General features: G+C 35.5%; 1 pseudogene; it reads right to left on the minus strand.

Moving 5' to 3' along the window:
* Positions 1 to 16349: 16349 nt before the first annotated feature.
* On the minus strand, positions 16350 to 19004 carry LOC126707147 (probable pectinesterase/pectinesterase inhibitor 12; annotated as a pseudogene).
* Between the last annotated feature and the right edge of the window lie 1089 nt (positions 19005 to 20093).

Genomic DNA, 20093 nt, shown 5'->3' on the forward strand with positions numbered 1-20093 from the left:
TAGTGCCCTTTTTGTAACGCCTTAGGGCTCATGAATATAGGTTTTGATGAGGTTCCAACGGTTTGCCAACTGTTTGGTAACTGTCCAAGGTATTGAATGCTCTTATTAATGGCTCTCTTGTGTTCGTCCGTGTCGTGTCAAGGTGGATGAGTACATTTAATGAGATCATCCAAGGAAGTTGAATTCGTCAATCCCATCATATTTATCATATAAATCAAGTGCAATTGCAGTATATCTCTACCTAAACAGAATGTGAGGGAAGCTAATTGTTAATTAACATGGATACTATAATACCAAAAGTTGCAGTTTGGAAAGTCCTAACTCCGTCTACAAAATTTTTGCTGCCGGTGATGATGCTCTTTTGTGATCCATCACCATACATAGTGACATTCACCATTTTCTTTGACACAGTCACCGTCTCCTCATATTCTCCTTGCTCAACGTAGATGACATACTTGCATTTTCATTAGAGCAAAGAAAAGGAAAAATAAACAAATGATGAATTAAAGAGAACTATTTATGTTAATGGGCACTATAAGTTTGTAGGAAAAAACCATGACTTGATAAAGATCAAAGATAAATATTAGCATTGACATATTAGGATCCTCTGCATTTAAAATGGATCAATTTCAAGATTTATATTAAATATTACAAATCTAAAGGTATATTCAACATCATATCATTAAAAATCTTAACTGTCAAATGGGGCATACGTACCGTCCTTCGTGTTTTTCTAGGATGGTTGCTAGTGCCTCAGAAATTATTTTATGGCCTCTGCTACCATCTTTGGCCATAATCACATTGGGTGTTAGTTTATCAATATTTGCCTTCAACATCCTCCGGTTCTTATAGGGAATCCAGGTAGGAAGTGTAGGAATTAACTCGAAATTTCTAACCTGTGAGAAACAAAAAATAGAGAAAACACACGCTAAAGAAAAATAATTATATGCACAAGACAGTACTTACATGGTTCGGCAATTTGCCTATGTTCATGGAGTTGCAGGGATTTCATTATTATTAGGGAAAAATACAAGTGTGGCAGTACAATTTTTCCCTCTCTAAAAAAACTACATCAACCAACCCTAATCACCAAAACAATGTTTTCTACATCCTACGGCTTGGGCTTCTCGGCCCAAGCCTTCGCTCCATGAACTAAGCCTAAGAAAATCTCCTATTAAAAACCACACAACATTATTTCGGGTCGGGTTGGGTTGTCAACTAGATCAAACACAACTTGGCTCCACAAAGCCCAACAAATATCCCACTTGTAGTCTAGTTCAATCACTAACATCAACCACAATCCTCCAAAAACAATCCTTCATCCTTGCAACTCATCCTTCTGTCCTCAAGCTAGAAGACCTACTGAAGCTGCACACAACTTCAGCTTTTCAATAGTGATACCCTTAGTCAACATGTCTGCCGGGTTCTTAGATCCACAAATTTTCTCAAATATTACTAGCTTATCTTCAACAGGGTAACGGATAAAGTGGTATTTTGTCTATATATGCTTCGACTTTGAATGAAAAGCCAAATTTTTTGCAAGAAAAGTTGCACTCTGATTGTTACTATGTAGAATGCCCATCTCCTGCTTCTTACCCAATTCATCTAAGAAAGCATGTAGCCAAATCATTTACTTTCTAACTTCAGTTGCTGCAACATACTCAGCTTCTGTAGTAGACAAAGTAACAATCTTTTGTAGATTTGAAGCCCAAGATATAACTGTACCACCCAGAGTAAAAACAAACCCAGTAGTACTCTTTCTAAGAACAATATCACCAGTAAAATCAGCATCTACATAACCCTACAGTTTCAAACTTGCACTTGTGAAGTAAAGACATGTATTTGATGAACCCCTCAGATATCTCAGAATCCACTTGACTGTCTCCCAATGATGCTTTCCAGGCCTACTCATGAATCTTCTCACAACTCCTACTACATGTGGAATGCTTGGCCTTGTACACACCATAGCATACTTCAAGCTGCCAATGGCTGGGGCATAGGGCACCTTGCTTATATGTTCCCCTTCTTCTTCTGTCTTTGGTGACTATTCTTTACTTAGTTTGAAATGACTACCCAAGGGTGTATCACTGGTTTAGCTTCATTTATGTTGAACCTGCTGAGAATTTTCTTCACACACTCTCATTGTGAAAGCTTCAATGTATCATTAGCCTTGTCTCTAATGATTCTCATACCAAGGATTTGTTTTGCAACTCCTAAATCCTTCATTGCAAATTGTTTTGACAATTGCTTCTTTAGATTATTAATCTCCTCAATGCTAGACCCTCTAATGAGCATATCATCCACATAAAACAGTAAAATGATGTAAGAATTGCCAAAGAACTTAACATAGCAACAGTGATCAGCTTCACATCTCTTGAACCCAATTCTATGCATAAAACTGTTAAATTTCTTGTACCACTATCTTGGAGCTTGTTTTAGGCCACACAAGCTCTTTCTTAATTTGCAGACTAGGTTCTCTTGTCCCTGAACAATGAACCCTTCTGGCTAAATCATGTAAATATCTTCCTCCAAGTCACCATGAAGGAATGCCGTCTTCACATCTAATTGCTCAAGATGTAAATTTTTTGCAGCCACCATTTCGAGTACCAGTCTAATTGTTAATATCTTCATAACTGGAGAAAATATTTCTAAGTAGTCAATGCCATTCTTCTACTGGAACCCTTTGACAACTAATCTGGCCTTGTAATGCTTGCTACCATCATGCTCATTTTTTATTCTGTATACCCACTTGTTGTGCAAAGTCTTCTTTCCTACTGGCAATTTAGTCATTTCCCATGTTTGATTCCCCAACAAGGAATCCATCTTATCCTTTATGGCTAACTTCCACTTGCTTGAATTCTCGTCTTGCAAGGCTTTATCATAACACTCTGGCTCACCACCATCAGTTAACAGGAGAAAATTTAGAGCAGGTGAATAATGCTGTGGAGCTCTAATGGTCCAGGAAGATTTGCGGACTTCATCTACAAGTGTACTTTGATATACCTATGAATCTACATTCTTCTTATCTTCTTCACCCATTTGCTGGACAGTACTTTCAGTGAATTCATTTAAGTTGACAAAATCAGATATATTTTGCTCTATCTCTGTAACCTCTGGCACTACAGTTAACCTGTCTTTATACATAACCTGTTCAATAAATATCACGTTTCTACTTCTGATGATTTTCTTGTTTTGTTCATCCCTAAACCTATAGCCAAATTTCTCATCACCATAGCCAATGAAAAAATATATTTTAGACTTTGCATCAAGTTTATTACAAGCATCAGAATCAATATGAACATAAAAAACACAACCAAAAACTTTTAAATGGGAAAACTTTACCACTTTATTGCTTCAAACTCCTTAGGAAGATTGAACTCCATGGGAACTAATGGTCCTCGGTTTATCAGGTAAGCTGCAATACTAACAGCATCAACCCATAAAGTTTTTGGTAGTCCAACATGCAACCTTGTACTCCTAGCACGCTCGTTGAGAGTTTTGTTCATGCGCTCAATCACACCATTCTGCTGTGGTGTCCCAGGAATGGTTTTCTCCATCCTAATTCCTTGTGCAACACAATACTCACTGAACCCTCCGTCTATGTACTCTCCTCCATTATCTGACCTTAAACATTTTATTTTCAAACCTGTTTCTATCTCAACCATAGCCTTCCATTTCTTAAAAGTTTCAAATACATCAGATTTATATTTTCAGAAAATAAACCCATACCTTTCTGCTTGAGTCATAAATGAAAGTGATGTAATACCTTGAACCTCTAAGGGATGCAACCGGAGACGACCCCCAAAAATCAATGTGTACTAACTCCAATTTTTCAGCCTTCGGTGTCCTGCCAATTTTTAAGAAGCTCACATTTTTCTGCTTTCCTAAGATGCAGCTTTCACATATGTCAAAATCAACGGACTTCAATTCTGGTAGTTTCCCTTTTAACAGCAGTATCTTCATCCCTTTCTCACTCATGTGATCAAATCTGCAGTGTCATAGGCTTGTATTAGTACTTATTTCAGCAATAGCAATTGTGTCTCTTGGACTTAAGGTTATATATAGAGTACCGATCTTCTTTCCACGTGCCAATACTTTAACTTTCCAAGTACCACCATCAAATAGTATTGCATGCCCTTCATCATCAAGTTGTCCAACAGAAATCAGATTCCTCCTCAAGTTAGGAATATGTCGAACCTTCTCCAATAACCAAACAGATCCATTGGGCAACAATATCTGGACGTCTCCCATACCCACAACATCCAAGGCTGCAACATCAATCAAATACACCTTACCAAAATCACCTACAACATAACTCTGTATGATTTCTCGATGTGGAGTGGTATGAAACGAATCTCTTGAGTCCAAAACCCAATCATCAAGTGGACTATCTACTGTAAGAAGTAATGCATCCTGTACCTCTTCTATTACTAAATTAGCAGAATCATCTTCATTCTTATTCTTAGGTCATTTGCATTGCCTCCTAAAGTGACCTATTTCCCCATAGTTCCAACATTGTACTTGTTGGCCTGATATAGATTTACTTCTATTCCAATTAGAATTTCTAAATTTTAATCAGCCCCGATTAGAATTTCTATCATTACCTCTACCTCTTGTCTCAAGGTTTAGGGTAGCACCAGATCCTGAGGTTTCACTTGCATCTCTTTTGCGAATCTCCTTAACTAGAATTAAATCACGTATGTCATTGCACTTCTGCTTTTACTTTCCTATAGAGTTGTTTACTGCCATCCTCATTGCCTCCCAACTGTTTGGTAAAGAAGCCAAAACTATTAGTGCACGAATTTCATCATCAAAATCAATTTATACAGACGACAATTAATTTGTGATAGTGTTAAATTCATTCAAATGTTGTGCTATTGATGCGTTCTCTACCATTTTCAGATTGAACAGTTTCTTCATTAGATGCACCTTGTTGTTTACTGATGGCTTTACATACATACCAGACAAAGCCTTCATCAGATCTGCTGTGGTCTTCTCCTTTACAATATTATATGCAACAGACCTAGACAGAGTTAACTTGATAACTCTTAATACCTGTCTGTTAAGAAAAGCCCATTCCTCATCCTTCATAGTCGCAAGTTTTTCCCCTAAAAGCGGTAGATGAAACTTCTTCCCATAAAGATAATCCTCGATTTGCATCCTCCAGAATCCAAAGTCTGTGCCATCGAACTTTTCTATTCCAGACGCCTTTCTTGCTTCCTTTGCCATTGCTCTCACTCAAACCTAACCCTAAACTCTGATACTAGTTGTAGGGAATTAACACGAAATTCCCAACCTGTGAGAAACAAAAAATAGAGAAAACACATGCCGAATAAAAATAATCACATGCACAAGATAATATTTACGTGGTTTGGCAATTTGTTTATGTCCACAGAGTTGCAAGGATTTCACTATTATCAGGGAAAAATACAAGTGTGGCAGTACAATTTTTTTCTCTCTCAAAAAACTACATCAGTAACCCTAATCACCCAAACAATGTTTTCTACATCCTACGGCTTGCTTGTCAGCCCAAGCCTTCGCTTCATGGACTAAGCCTTAGAAAATCACCTATTAAAAACCATGCAACATTATTTCGGATCGGGTCGGGTCGTCAACTGGATCAAACATAACTAGGATCCACAAAGCCTAACAGGAAGTTCGTCTTTTTCCAAGAAATTAGATTCATTTTCACCAGAAGGTGCTGGCTAAATCCTAGTGTTTTAAACGTGGATAGGAATGAAGCCACCTCTGAGATAATGGCAAGGGAATTGTTGATGAGATCCTTGAAAGCCTTAAGAGTCTTTTCCATGTCACTCTTCAATTTTCCTTCAGGAAAACCATCAATGCATGTTTGTTGGTAAGACATAACTGCACTTAGCCAATTGTTCAAATTAAGGGTGCTAGAGATCAACTTTCCCAAGTCATTTTTGCTGATTTTGGAAATTGAATAATCTAATTCTTCCTTGGCATTTTGCATTAATGTCCTACAATCTTCAAACGCTGCTTTCTCTTTTGGGTTAAATTTGAATCTTGTGGATGTTTTCATGGCCTTGATAACCTCATCCCCCACGATCGAGATAGCACTCTTAAGAAGGTCTTTCGGTTGAGACAAATCAGGATTGGCTTTCACTGCCTTGTTAAGGGTATTTTCACTCTTGTCCATGTAATCTGTGGAGTTACACATCATCTTTATGATCTTAACAGTACGCAAAACTTGTTAAGTTTTGTTATTCTAGACATTAGGTTGCTTTAGTGGGTTGTTACCACTCTGTCAATAAATCCCTATTGTTAAGGGTTAGTTGTTTAATTGAATTAGTCTTAACACATTATTAGGATTTGTTAAACATGGGCTATTATTTTTCTTGTTTTCAAGTGTTGTTCTGTAAGGCTATAATATAGCCAAGTTTGCTCTTCAATCAAATAATAGAGATTTCTTCCAAATTTCCTTATCTTTTCATAAGTTTTTCTAGTTCTTAAAATTTGGTATTAGAGCCCCATCATGGGGCCTGGTTAAAATTGGAAGTAGCAATCTTCTGCGTGTGTAGTGATTGAAGTACGATGACAGAAAATTCTTTTTTGCAGCTAGCAATTCCCAAATTTGATGGGCATTATGATCATTGGGATGCTCATGGAAAACTTCTTGCGTTCTAAGGAGTACTGGGGCTTGGTGGAGAATGGGATTCCTGCAGTAGTAGAAGGTCTCACAGGCGCTCAAAGTAAGAACATTAAAGATCAGAAGTTGAATGATTTGAAAGCAAAGAACTATCTATTTCAAGCAATAAATCGTTTGGTCCTGGAGACAATCCTCAACAAGGATACAACAAAGAACATATGGGATTCTTTGAAGCAGAAGGATCAAGGTACAACATGATTAAAGCGTGCTCACTTGCAAGCTCTCTGGAAGGAGTTTGAAATTCTTCACATAAAGGCAGGAGAATTTGTGAACGAGTATTTTGCTTAGACCCTTACCATAGCCAACAAGATGAAAGCAAATGGTGAAGACAAGGGAGATGTTGCTACAGTTGAAAAGATTTTGAGATCCATGACTCCAAAGTTTGATTATATTGGTGTTCCATTGAGGAGTCTAAGGATATAGACACCTTAACCATTGATGAGTTACAAAGCAGCCTGCTTGTGCATGAACAATGCATGAGTTCTCATGAGGAAGAAGAACACGCTTTAAAGATTACTCATGGAGATCAATCTAGAGGATGGGGTCAAGGCCGTGGAAGTTTTAGAGGAAGAGGAAGGGGACAAGGCAGAAAAAGCTTCGACAAGGCCATAGTGGAGTGCTATTACTGTCATAAGCTTGGGCATTTTCAATGGGAATGTCCAAGCAAGGAGAAGGAAGCCAACTATGCTCAGACTCAAGAAGAGATGTTACTAATGTCTTATGTTGATATGAATAAGGCCAATGGAGAAGATATGTGGTTCCTTAACTCGGGATGTAGCAATCATATGTGTGGAAAGAAGGAATACTTCTTGGATTTTGATGGAAGTTTTAGAGATTCTATGAAGCTGGGCAACAACTCAATTATGGTTGTAATGGTAAGTATGGTTGTAATGGGAAAGGGCAATGTATGGCTACAAGTTAATGGTAGAGCACCGATTATCACATGAGTATTTTATGTGTCGGAGCTGAAGAACAATTTACTAAGTATTGGGCAATTGCAAGAAAAGGGGTTTAACATTTTGTTTCAAGGTAAAAAGTGTAAAGTGTTTCATCCTGAGAAAGGCTTAATAATGGAGATGAAGATGGCTTAGAATCAAATGTTCATACTGCATGCTATATCTCAGCCTATAGCATCTACTTGTTTCAACACAATCATGAAAGATATGGTGCAACTTTGGCATTGTAGATATGGACACTTGAGCTTTAAGGGCGTAAAGACTCTTCAGCAAAAAAAGACGGTGAATGGTTTACCATAGTTTAAGTCTCCCTCAAGGCTATGTAAGGCTTGTTTGTAGGGAAGCAACAAAGGTTCTCATTTCCAAGGAAAAGCACTTGGAAAGCTTCACAAATTCTTCAATTAATGCATACTAATATTTGTGGACCAATCAAGCCCATCTCAAATGGCAAGAAGAGGTATTTGATTACTTTCACTAATGATTTTAGTAGAAAAATATGGGTTTATTTTTTGATGGAGAAATCAGAAGCCTTAGCTGTTTTAAGAGTTTTAAGATACACGTTGAGAAGGAGAAAAATTCCTTCATTGGAGTGTTATGTATTGATCGAGGAGGAGAGTTTACATCACAAGAGTTCATCAATTTTTGTGATGTAAATGGCATACGAAGACAATTGACAACTACCTACACTCGTGAATAGAATGGTGTTATAGAATGAAAGAATAGAGCTATTATGAATATGGTTTGTAGTATGATTTCTGAAAAGCAACTTCCAAAACGTTTCTGGCCTGAAGCAGTCAATTGGACTGTGCATGTCTTGAATTGAAGTCCAACAGTGGTAGTGAAAAACAAGACTCTAGAAGAAGCTTGGAGCAGAGTTAAGCCTTCAGTTGAGAATTTTAGAGTTTTTGGATGTATCTCCCATGTTCTTGTGCTTGACAGTAAAAGAACTAAGCTGGATGATAAGAGCTTGAGTTGTGTTCTGTTAGGAGTTAGTGAGGAGTCCAAGGCTTACAAGCTCTATGATCCAGTTTCACAAAGAATCATAACAAGTAGGGATGTTGTATTTGAAGAAGACAAGAATCGGGATTGGGATAAGAAATATGAAGAATCCATTGTGTGTGACTTGGAATGGGGTGATCTTGAGGAGGAAGCAACTATGTTTGATGACAATGAAGAGGGAAATAGATTTTATCCTAATGAAGAAGGGAGTGAATTTGAATCTGATCCTGAAGCTAATGTAGACACAGCCGAAGAGAATTTTTCCTCAAATTCCTTGACTGAAGAAAGCTCTCCTAGCTTGAATGAAGGGAGGAATAGGAGACCACTAATCTGGATGAGAGACTATGAAACAGGAGAAGGCATTTTTGAAGAAGATAATGAAGTTTATTTGGCCATGTTTGCAACTACTAATCCTATTCACTTTGAAGATGTTGTTAAGAGTGAGAAACGGAGGAGAGCCATGGATTTAGAAATGGAAGAAATAAAAAACAATGGTACATGGGAATTGACAAAGTTACATAGGGGAGCAAAGAAGGTTGGAGTGAAATGGATTTATAAGACCAAGTTTAATGAAAATGGAGAAGTGGACAAATACAAGGCTAGGCTTGTAGCAAAGGGGTATACTCAGCAACATGGGTTAGACCATTTTGAAGTATTTTTACCTGTGGCACGCATGGAGACAATTCAATTGGTGGCAGCACTTGCAACTCAAAAAGGATGGACTATCTACCAGTTGGACATGAAGTCTGCATTTTTACATGGTGAGTTGAATGAAGTGGTTTTTATGGAGCAGCCTTTGGGTTATGTGCAAAAGGGAAATGAAGAGAAGGTTTACAAGTTAAAGAATGCACTTGATGGGCTTAAGCAAGAACCACGTGCTTGGTACAGCTGTATAGAGGCCTATTTTATGAAAGAAGGCTTTGAGAAGTGTGACTACGAGCATACTCTGTTCATCAAGACAAGCAAATAAGGCGAAGTATTAATTGTAAGTCTCTACGTTGATGATCTCATTTTTACTGGAAATGATGAACTGATGTTTATAGAGTTCAAAAATTCCATGAAGCATGAGTTTGACATGACAGATCTTGGTAAGATGAGGTATTTCCTTGGTCTTGAAGTCTTGCAAAGATTTGATGGTGTTTTTATTAGTCAAAAGAAGTATGCTTTGGAGGTGCTGCAATGGTTTGGAATGGACAAAAGTAATTCTATTCATAATCCTATTGTTCCTGCCTTTAAGCTCGTGAAGGATGAAGGTGGAGTTAAGGTGGACAAGACTTACTATAAACAGATTGTGGGTAGTCTCATGTATCTAACAGCTACTCGACTTGACATTATGTTTGTGTGGTGAGTCTTATTAGTAGATATATGGAGAATCCTACTGAGCTTCATTTACAGGCAGCAAAAAGGGTGCTGAGATATTTGAAAGGAACAATTGGGTTTGGAATTTTCTATAAGAAGGGAGGAGAGGATGAACTTGTTGCGTACACTGATAGTGATTATGTTGGAGATTTGGAGGACAGAAAAAGTACTTCAGGTTATGTGTTTTTATTGAGTTCAGGAGTAGTATCCTGGTCATCAAGAAAACAACCAATAGTAATTCTATCTACCACAGAGGCAGAGTTTATTGCTACAACTTCGAGTGCATGCCAAGTAGTATGGTTGAAAAGGGTGTTGGGAAAGTTGGGTCAAAATCAAGGCAAGTCAACTATTATTCGTTGTGATAGTAGTTCTGCAATCAAGTTCTCAAAAAACCCAGTAATGCATGGTCGTAGTAAACACATAGATGTACGTTTCCATTTTCTTCAAGAGCTCACAAAGGCTAGTATAGTGGAGCTGGTGCATTGTGGGACACGAACAGTTGGTTGATGTGATGACTAAGCCCTCAAGCTGGATGTTTTCTTTAACTTGCAAGGGCTATTGGGAGTTTGTTCTGAGATGGATATAAACTAAGTGCTCGTAGCATTCAGTTTAAGGGAGGAATTGTTAAGTTTTGTTATTCTAGACGTTAGGTTGCTTTAGTGGGTTGTTACCACTCTGTCAATAAATACCTATTGTTAAGGATTAGTTGTTTAATTGAATTAGACTTACCACATTATTAGTATTTGTTAAACGTGGGATGTTATTTTTCTTGTTTTCAAGTGTTGCTCTGTAAGGCTATAATATAGCTAAGTTTGCTCTTCAATCAAATAATAGAGATTTCTCCCAAATTTCCTTGTCTTTTTATAAGTTTTTCTGGTTCTTAACAAAACCTGCTTTTTTGATTGTTGAGGTTGATCAGATGGTTTGGAGCCACCAATACCAAACCAAGATTTATGAGTAACCACCGCAAATGCTGCGGCAGCAACTAGAAGAGCAACGACAAGGAAAAAAATTGCCCCAATGATAATCTTCTTCTTCAGCTTATGTTGCTTCTCAGCTTTTCGGCGTTCAGATATGTGATCAAAATCCTGAAATGCCGCTTCTCAAAAAAAAAAAAAAAAAAAAAAATCCTGAAATGCCATTGTTAAAAATGCACACTAAGGCAGAGAGAGACCTCTGCCTTAGATTTTGTGCCGAGGGAGAGAGAGAAATAGAGAGATGAAAATGATATCCCAAAAGTTTATTCTTTTGAAAGCCTTTCCTCTTCCTTTCCCTATTTGATATTGAAAATTTCAATTAAAAGGTGACAAAACTAAATATGGTCAGGAGAGTTTTAAGGTATTCTATATTTAAGAGGTAGTTAAGTGTCTTTGGAGCCATATATGTCCTTTCCAACTGCTTTTCCCGCGACATCCTCTCCACTTCACCACCTTTATATTCACCTAATTACCCTTATTTCCCAAGAGCCAAACTATTTAACTAAACAGTTTCATCCTCATCATCATCTTTTTCTTCTTCATTAAACTTCTTGTTACAAAACTAATGAAGCTTTGTTCCTTTATATACGTGTGAATGGTATTAAACTATATATAACTGACACGGATAGTGATTAGCGCACAATGTACACATTATGAGTTGGCATTTGCTAACTCAACAAAAATTATCCCAGCAAATCTACACGTATAGCAAAAAACTTGTAACCAAATAACATTAAATAACATTTTTCATCTATCCCACTTCTCTGTTCTTCCCAGCTCTTTGCGGGATGCGTACAGGCTAACATCAAACTCAACAACTTCACTGGCTTTTTTACTCCTTTCCTACCCCATTTTTTTTGTGTGCATGTGTTTGGTTTGATTCACGGAAAAAAAAATAGCAGATCGGCTTCAAAGACATGCATCTAAGTATGATACAAGTTTCTTCTTAATTTAAAGGCGAAAACACCATTTTAGTCCATACATTTTGGAGCTACGGTCAATTTGGTCTTTGTTATTTTCAACTTGTAGTCAATTTAGTCCCTACCGTTAACTCATTAACGGAAAATGTTTACTTGACAAATGGTCTGCCTTGTCGGCGCACATGTGACTAACATAATAAAATAAAATCAATTAATTAAATATTATAAAAGCCACATCAGCATTTTAATAATAAAAGAAATCCATGTCAGACAAAAAAATTCTAAAAAGATTAATTAAAAGAAAAAAAAAAGAATTTTTAAAGGAATCCTCACTTTCTTTTATTTTCCTTATAATTCTTGCACTTTCTTATTTTCCAAACACAATATACCCAGCAACACCACAATATGAAATCAAATCCCAGTACCAAGTGTATAGCCAAAAAAAATCCCACAATATGAAAGTGAGGATTCTTCCTGTTGAAGGAAACAAACAATTTGAAGTTCAATGGAATATGATAAGGAAAGAGACATAAATGCTTCTCTTCTGCATCAGTTGTCCATGGTTTATCCTAACTGCGCCCCCTGCGACTACTGTTGCATCTTTTTTGGGTGACTTTCAGTTTTCTAGCAAAGTGAGTATCAACGAATTTCCAATATTTTTGATGAATACAAATTTTGACATTTGATTCTTGTTCTCACAAGAGTGCTTAATTGGTGGCAGCGGAAACAAGCTTTCCGTGTGCTGGTAATCTGCAAATACTGAAATATCACAATATGGGTATTGGGTTTTTTTTTTGGCTAAACACTCAGTATTCGGACTTGATTTCATATTGTGGTGTTGCTAGGTATATTGTGTTTGGAAAATAAGAAAGTGCAAGAATTCTAAAGAAAATAAAAGAAAGTGAGGATTCTTTTAAAAATTCATTTTCTTTATTTTTTTTCATTTAAATAATATTTTCAGAATTTTTTTGACTGACATAGATTTCTTTTATTATTAAAATGCTGATGTGGCTTTTATAGTATTTAATTAATTGATTTTGTTTTATTATGTTAGCCACATGTGCACTAACAAGGCAGACCGTTTGTTACGTAAGCATTTTTCGCCAGTGAATTAACGATAGAGACTAAATTGACTACAAGTTGAAAATAACAGGAACTAAATTGACTGCTATTAAAATGTAGGGACTAAATTGACCGTAATTCCAAAATGTAAGGATTAAAATGGTGTTTTCGCCTAATTTAAAACCAACATGTAAAATAGATTTACAATCATATTTGCTGAAAGCTGAATAACATGCATATATTCCCAGTTTCAGTTGAATGATAAAATCATGAGCAAATTAGGCTTTTGGATATAGTGTAATCTTCTTCTAAATTTGAAAAGATGACGTTTACGAAAAATCCTTAAATTGATAAATATATCCAATTTTTAGTAGCTTATTCTGGTGAATTTACACAAGCTAATGTTACTTTTGTCCCAATAGAGCCATTCAATTTCCTTGGGAGAACTTGGTATGCCCCATGATTCTTCATTTTTAGAGTATATTTCCATGTTGGGCTTGTTTTGGAAAATTTGAACTCGTTACATTTTCCCTCAACTTGATTTCGAATTGAAGAATCGACAACTACATTGACATGTATATGCTGGAGAATAACATATATAGATGCTTTGAAGCACAAGTATGGAGAATGTACAAGTTAAACACTCAAACCCTTAGGGTCCGTTTGGGTAACGTTGTTCTAGTAACGTTATTTGTATTTTTTGAAAATACATGTGGGTGAAAAAGTGTGTGAAAATATATGTAATGTTGTTTAAAAACTGAAAAGTATTGCTTAAAATCACATACCAAATGACCCCTTAATCTGCAAGGCCTCTTGTTTGGCCATCACCTCTGAAGTTCATCATTGAGCTTAATTAGTGGGTGAAAACTTTGTTTGAGCAGGCCTTGACTTGATGGAGCCAAACAAGGAAAGGGAGAAGAACATCTTAAAGGTCTGTTTCTAATTCTGATGTTGGTCTAGGGGAAGACATCTTTGAGGTAACTTTGTACATTTACTTTGATATTTGTCATAATTAAATCAGAATGCGCAAATTTAGAATTTCTTGAGATGTTGTAAATTTCAAATAGGGCATGTACAAATTTAGACGAGTTTTTTAAAACCAAAAATCTCTGAAATGCCTAACTTGGGATTATTGCTAAATTACCGATTGTTCTAAAAGCTGATGTGATAAATTTAATCATTTAACCATATACTTTTAGCACTCTCTCTCATATGTGAGCCCAAACTCTCTTTTAATAGGTGTGACCCTACACGTGAGATTTTAAATGGAAGGTAGAGTGAAGAAGATGGTATTGGCGTAATTAGCATTTGCCATTATTTTGTTTTGCTTGATCTGCATTACCTGGCATTGATCTCCCTCTTTTAAGGTGTTGAATTTCAAATTGTCAGCTTAATTACTTGCATCTCTGACATTGTTATAAATTTGCATTTCAGCAAGAATGACTATCTTGGTCTTGGACCGAATCATATCATAAAGACATTCAATTTCCAAAACTTTGTCGAAGGGTTTTTTTTATTTTTTTATTTTAAATTTGAATATTTATTTTAATGAAATCAATGTTTAAGTCAGAATCATCTGATTTTTTAGGAACCGTATCTTCTGACATTATGTGAATCACTAATCATATAGTACTTCACAGATTGTTGCAAATAATGATGCATTCATTAGGATGTATTCATAGTACTTCACTAAACACAAACTTGCACTCATACTCTATTCACTGTTGCTATTGGTTGAGCAAGTTTGTGTTTAGTGATGTACCTAAACAATTTGTGAAGCCTTATCTGTTTAAGTACGCCATACGGATTTCTTGAGGCAATCTTTTTCCGCTACCTCCTCTGTTTCTCAGAAACCTGTATATGTAATTGGACATGCTACCGGTGCAGGAAACAATTTGGGTTCAATCAAGATGCTCCAGTCAGTGTAGTTCACAATTTCAGGACACCATTTTCAATGGACCCTTTCTTGATACATGAGAGACTCTTTAATTATTGGGGAAGATTATATGTCAAAGTCACCATTCCTAGCAAAGTAAGAGTATGGAGGAATGCTTCAGGTTACCTAGTGTATTGACACAATGTGGTACCTAGTTTCGGTGAGTATGAATATCCCATCCTCCATTTGCTTCACCTCATGCCAATATTCTTGGCCATGAGACCAATATTTGCCATTTTTAACTCATGAGTCATTGCTTACTCAAATTTTTCAGACAAATTTAGATTATTGCCTGTCAAAATTAAACCATCCATATACATACAAGCAAGCAAAATATCTTCATTTTCATGTTCTATACAATAAAATGCATGTTCATTTGGACATTTGGATAGCCATTTCTCTTGGAAGTTTCTATCAATCCAGATGTTCCAAACCTTTTGGGCTTCAAAACTTCATCTTCGTGTAACATATATAGCCTACGACTTCTCAAATGAAACTTGTACCCCAAGATAACTATTTATATAAGAGGATTTAACGTGTATTTGGAAATATTGAAAATTGCTCTGACATAACCAACACATATTAGACTCCACACATATCTTAAGATTCTTATGAATTATTATTATTATTATTATTATTATATGCAAGATACCAACTACCAATGTTTTCAATGGTAAATAGACATTTTCATAAATAAAAAAAATGGTGAATGGATATTAAATTTTAAAAAATGCTAGGTGATTGTTTTCTATGCCCAAAATACCTAGTGCCATCACTTGACTTTGTCACAATTTTAAATAGAGGGAAAAATAGTAGATTAATGTAAAATTAATACAAAAATCAGTTATAATTTGTCACATAAGATAATTGTAGAAAATATTATAGTAATTTTTGTAACCGTAAAATTACTCTTTGGACATCACGAGATTAGCGTGACGCGGTAAATCTAGTGCGTCCAGGCATGCAGGCACTGTTGACTGCCTTCGGTTGTAAAAGTCAAGAGTCGAGAAAAGGGACAAAGCAGTTTTGAGTCTTCCACTTGAATATTTTAAAACAAGACAAAAAGACAACTGTTTCCTACACTAATTGGCATGCCACTCACTACGTACCATCATGGAAAGAACAAGTGATGAAAAGAAGTTGGGAAATGGGAATCACATCAAGTTCTTAATGTTAGGCTCCGTTACAATGCATCAGACAGTAGGAGTTTAAAACTTCAAATCATACGGAAGCAATATATAATGCAATGCTTACATCAAATGGTTATTTCCAGTAAAAGATAAAATAAAAAAATACCATTTTTTTTATGCAATAAAATGAGAATAGATAAAGTACCGCTATATGGTACCCATTACAAGATCTAATTAGATTCTTGTTAAGAAGTGAAATTGTTTTGACCATTCGATCCACACAAAATAGAGAAAAAAAGACAAATCACTTTTATTAAACCTTTTTATACTAACTAGATCAAGTTATAACTGAATAATAGCTAGGAAATGGAGTGAAACCCAACCGATTATCAGCACTAGTAAAGAACTCTACAACTGTGAAATTAAGTGCATCAATAATATCCATTACATGATACCCGGGCCAAGTAACTCTATAATTCGTTGATGAGCCAGGTCTATCATTATCATACTCCCCGGAATACAGTGTCTAATCTTTGATCATCATCATCACCATCAATGGATAATTGCATCCATCCAGCTGGGTCAATAAAGTCACCAATGTATGATTCTAGGTAGACTGTCTGAGAGTATGCCCCCCCTGACCTTCCTAGGTAGCTTTTCACAATAACAGATTTAGAGTAAAAATCATTTGTAGCAACAATTGAACAATTTTGAATGGAGATTCTAGTGTTCTCATCTGAGATATCACGATATTGTGTTGTGATAACTGTGAATTGGCCAGCCATTGGCATTCTTGTAACAATGTCACACAATTGAAATACAACCGCTGCGTTCCCAAATATGAAATCTATGGTGCCCAGTATGTCACAATCTCGGTAGAATTAATGAAAGGAATGGACATGCAATGTATTCTCGTAACCAATGATGGAGCACCTATAAAATGCAACAAAGTCTGCATTTACTCTCAAGGAAACTGCTTCTTGTTTCTCTGCTCCAGCCTTGTTCTCGATTTTTATGTCTTGTGCCCAAAAGTTTTTGCTAGACACCGCTGAAGTTCAATTGATCATTAAATATTAATAGTTAACTACAAGTATAAGAAAAAGAACTTAGAAAATTTCTAAGCTTAGTACTAATTTCATCATAAACTAAAGCTTATAAACTAATGTAAAATATGAGTGATGCTACTTCATATAAATAAATGTTTGAATTATTTTTAGAGAGTTGTTAGGGATGTCACAAATTTTGCTACATAACCTTTGCAAATTGATGTGTCATCAATCACAAAAAAAGAGAAATTCATTTATTATGTTTTTAAAATCTATTAATAACATTCATTACTACATCAATTTGCATAAGTTATGTAGTAAAATTTACAATATTCTTAAAAATGTTTGTATTGTTTGTTATAGGTAACACCATACTTTGTAATATTCATGCAGTGAAATTTATAATATAACTAACATTAGTTAATTACTTAAGTATATCCCCCAAATATTTAATCATATTTAGTGCTTAAACTTAAATTTAGTACATATATTGTAGCTTAATTGGCAATTCTTACTTTTCCAACATAGATGCTGGAGGTTCAAGTATCTCCGCTTTAAAACTATTGAATTATTAATAATAATAAAAAATTTAATTAATAAGAGGGTACTATTTCATGACTATATATATATATATATTCTGATTTATGTATTGTGCCTTCAAAGGACACAAATTATTAGATATATATAAAAGTAAAACAAAAGGCGTGCATGCAATGGAATTGAATCAATTAGCTAAACATACCAAGAGTTGCAGAGCTGAAAGTGGTCCAGCCATCGACCTTGCTTCTATTACCAGTAATGATAGTGAAATCAGTTCCGTATCCATGCATAAAAATGTTTCGCTTGTAACTTGGGATTACCACATTTTCCTCATAAAGCCCTTGTTTCACGTAGATATGTGTTTGAATATCATTGCTATTGTTTGGAGCAAAGTTGATAGCATCAGTGATGGTGGTGAAGTTTCCGGTTCCATCAGCAGCCACAGTCAGCACCATGGTATGGATATATATTCCTTCCAATATCCGAGTCCGACTATCTAATTTCTTTGTATTGGTGCAAACACAATAATAATGGAAATAACACACAAAGAGAAATTGAATAAAATATCTGAGACAATTCGTGTTAATCCATTAATCACTACAATTAAAAAGAATAAAATAGTCTCTTTCCTTTTCAATGTGGGATTAAACATTTTCACAACTCTTCATCTTCACTCCCACATCTTTACATTTATATTATAACATTTACTCATTTTAATTATTTAATATTAAAATGTTCCAACACTTTGAAATCTACGTTGGAACATCCACGTCCATGAGGTGCCTATTATTTAGGCCGTCTTGGCTACTATTTTGGCCGTTTTGGCTAGACAGAATTGAAAGAGAATTACTTACATGCTTGTAAGTTTCATTTATGGATTTCAGCAGGGCTGGCTTCATAGGACCTGAAGCTGAATCGAGGGATTCCAAGCATGTGATCTTGTTGGTGAGTGCTGCGCTAAGGTAAACTCTTGCGTCGGCTACTTGTGCATCATTGATTCGAGACACTGATCTTTGTAAAGAGGACAAGGTGATTTGGTTGAGTTCCGTGCAGTCCTGGATGGTTCCTCTTTGTTTTTCTATGACATTTTTGGGGTCTTTGGCCTCAGATAGCACAATGGAAAGCTTTTCAGAGGCGTTTATTGCGGTTTTGAGGGTGAAAACGATGTAGTAGGCGGTGTTGTTTGGACTGCTATCATTTCGTATATCTTTGATAGCGAGTTCCAATGTGTAAAGGCAGATATCTGAATATGGTGTGGTTTTGCAGATAGATTTTATGTAAGAAAATTCCTGAGAAGTTGTGGAAGAAGAAGAAGAAGAAGAAGAGTTGAGAGCCCATGTTCTTGACAAGCTGAGTGCAGAGAGGAGAAAAAAAAGTATCAGAATATTGGAGGTGAAGGAAGCCATAAAGTTTGTTGAGACAAACTGAAGTGAAGACCGATCGAATTACATTATATAAACTTTGACAGCACCGGGTAGTAATATGACAATGCTATGTACTCTATGTTTTTTAAATTTTACGGGAAATCAGTGGAGAGATTGAATACTTGGAACCTGGAAAATGTTAACGATCACTTTGTTGTTTTATTAATTTATTTGTCTACTTCTTTTCCCCATTTGGAGGTTTATTTGATCAGAATTCAGGAGGGATGGGTGGAAGACCGGAAACTTCAGCTTTGGAGCAGTCAAGTCTCCTATCAGAGACAAAATGCGAGACAAATGTGAGTGGAACTCTTGCAGCATACATAGGTAACCGGGCATGAAAAATTATTGGGTGCTCTTGAAATACAACAATGTTTTTAAGGTAAAAATTGAGTGTTTGGTTTCAAAAAAAAAATGGTAGAAAATGAGGGTTTTTGTTTTCAGTTTATGTGGTATTCTGGTTAATTTTTAGATTTTAGGGATATTTTGGTTATTTTCAGATTTAAGTGGTGTTTTGGTTAATTCTTAGGTTTCAAGGGTATTTTGGTTATTTTTTTTAGGTTTTTAGGGCATTTTGGTCATTTTAAGGTTTAGAAGATATTTTGATAATTTTTAGATTTCAAGAGTATTTTGGTCATTTTTTAGTTTTTGGGGGTATTTCGTTCAATTTTTAACTTTAGGGGTATTTTGGTCAATTTTTAGGTTTTGGGGGTATTTTGGTAATTTTTAGTTTTTTTAGCATATTTGGTTTTTTTTTTTTTTTTAAAATGGTTTATGGGTATTTTGGTAATTTTAAAGGATTTTAGGAGTATTTTAGTCATTTTTAAGTTTTAGGGGCATTTCGATAATTTTGATTATTAGATAATTGAGTGGATTAGATTTTACCCTTAAAAATTGGGTTGGGTTGAGTTTGGATTAGAAGTAATTCGTTAAATAGATAATAAATAGGTAAATAAATTTTATGTACTTAACCCAATTATTCTCACTCTAAATCCACTCATTTAACACTAGACATAACCAACACATTTAAGACTTTGCACGTATCTTATTAGAAATTGATTTGCAAGAGCCCAA

Source organism: Quercus robur, chromosome 11 (genome assembly GCF_932294415.1).
Source record: "Quercus robur chromosome 11, dhQueRobu3.1, whole genome shotgun sequence".
Taxonomy (NCBI): domain Eukaryota; kingdom Viridiplantae; phylum Streptophyta; class Magnoliopsida; order Fagales; family Fagaceae; genus Quercus; species Quercus robur.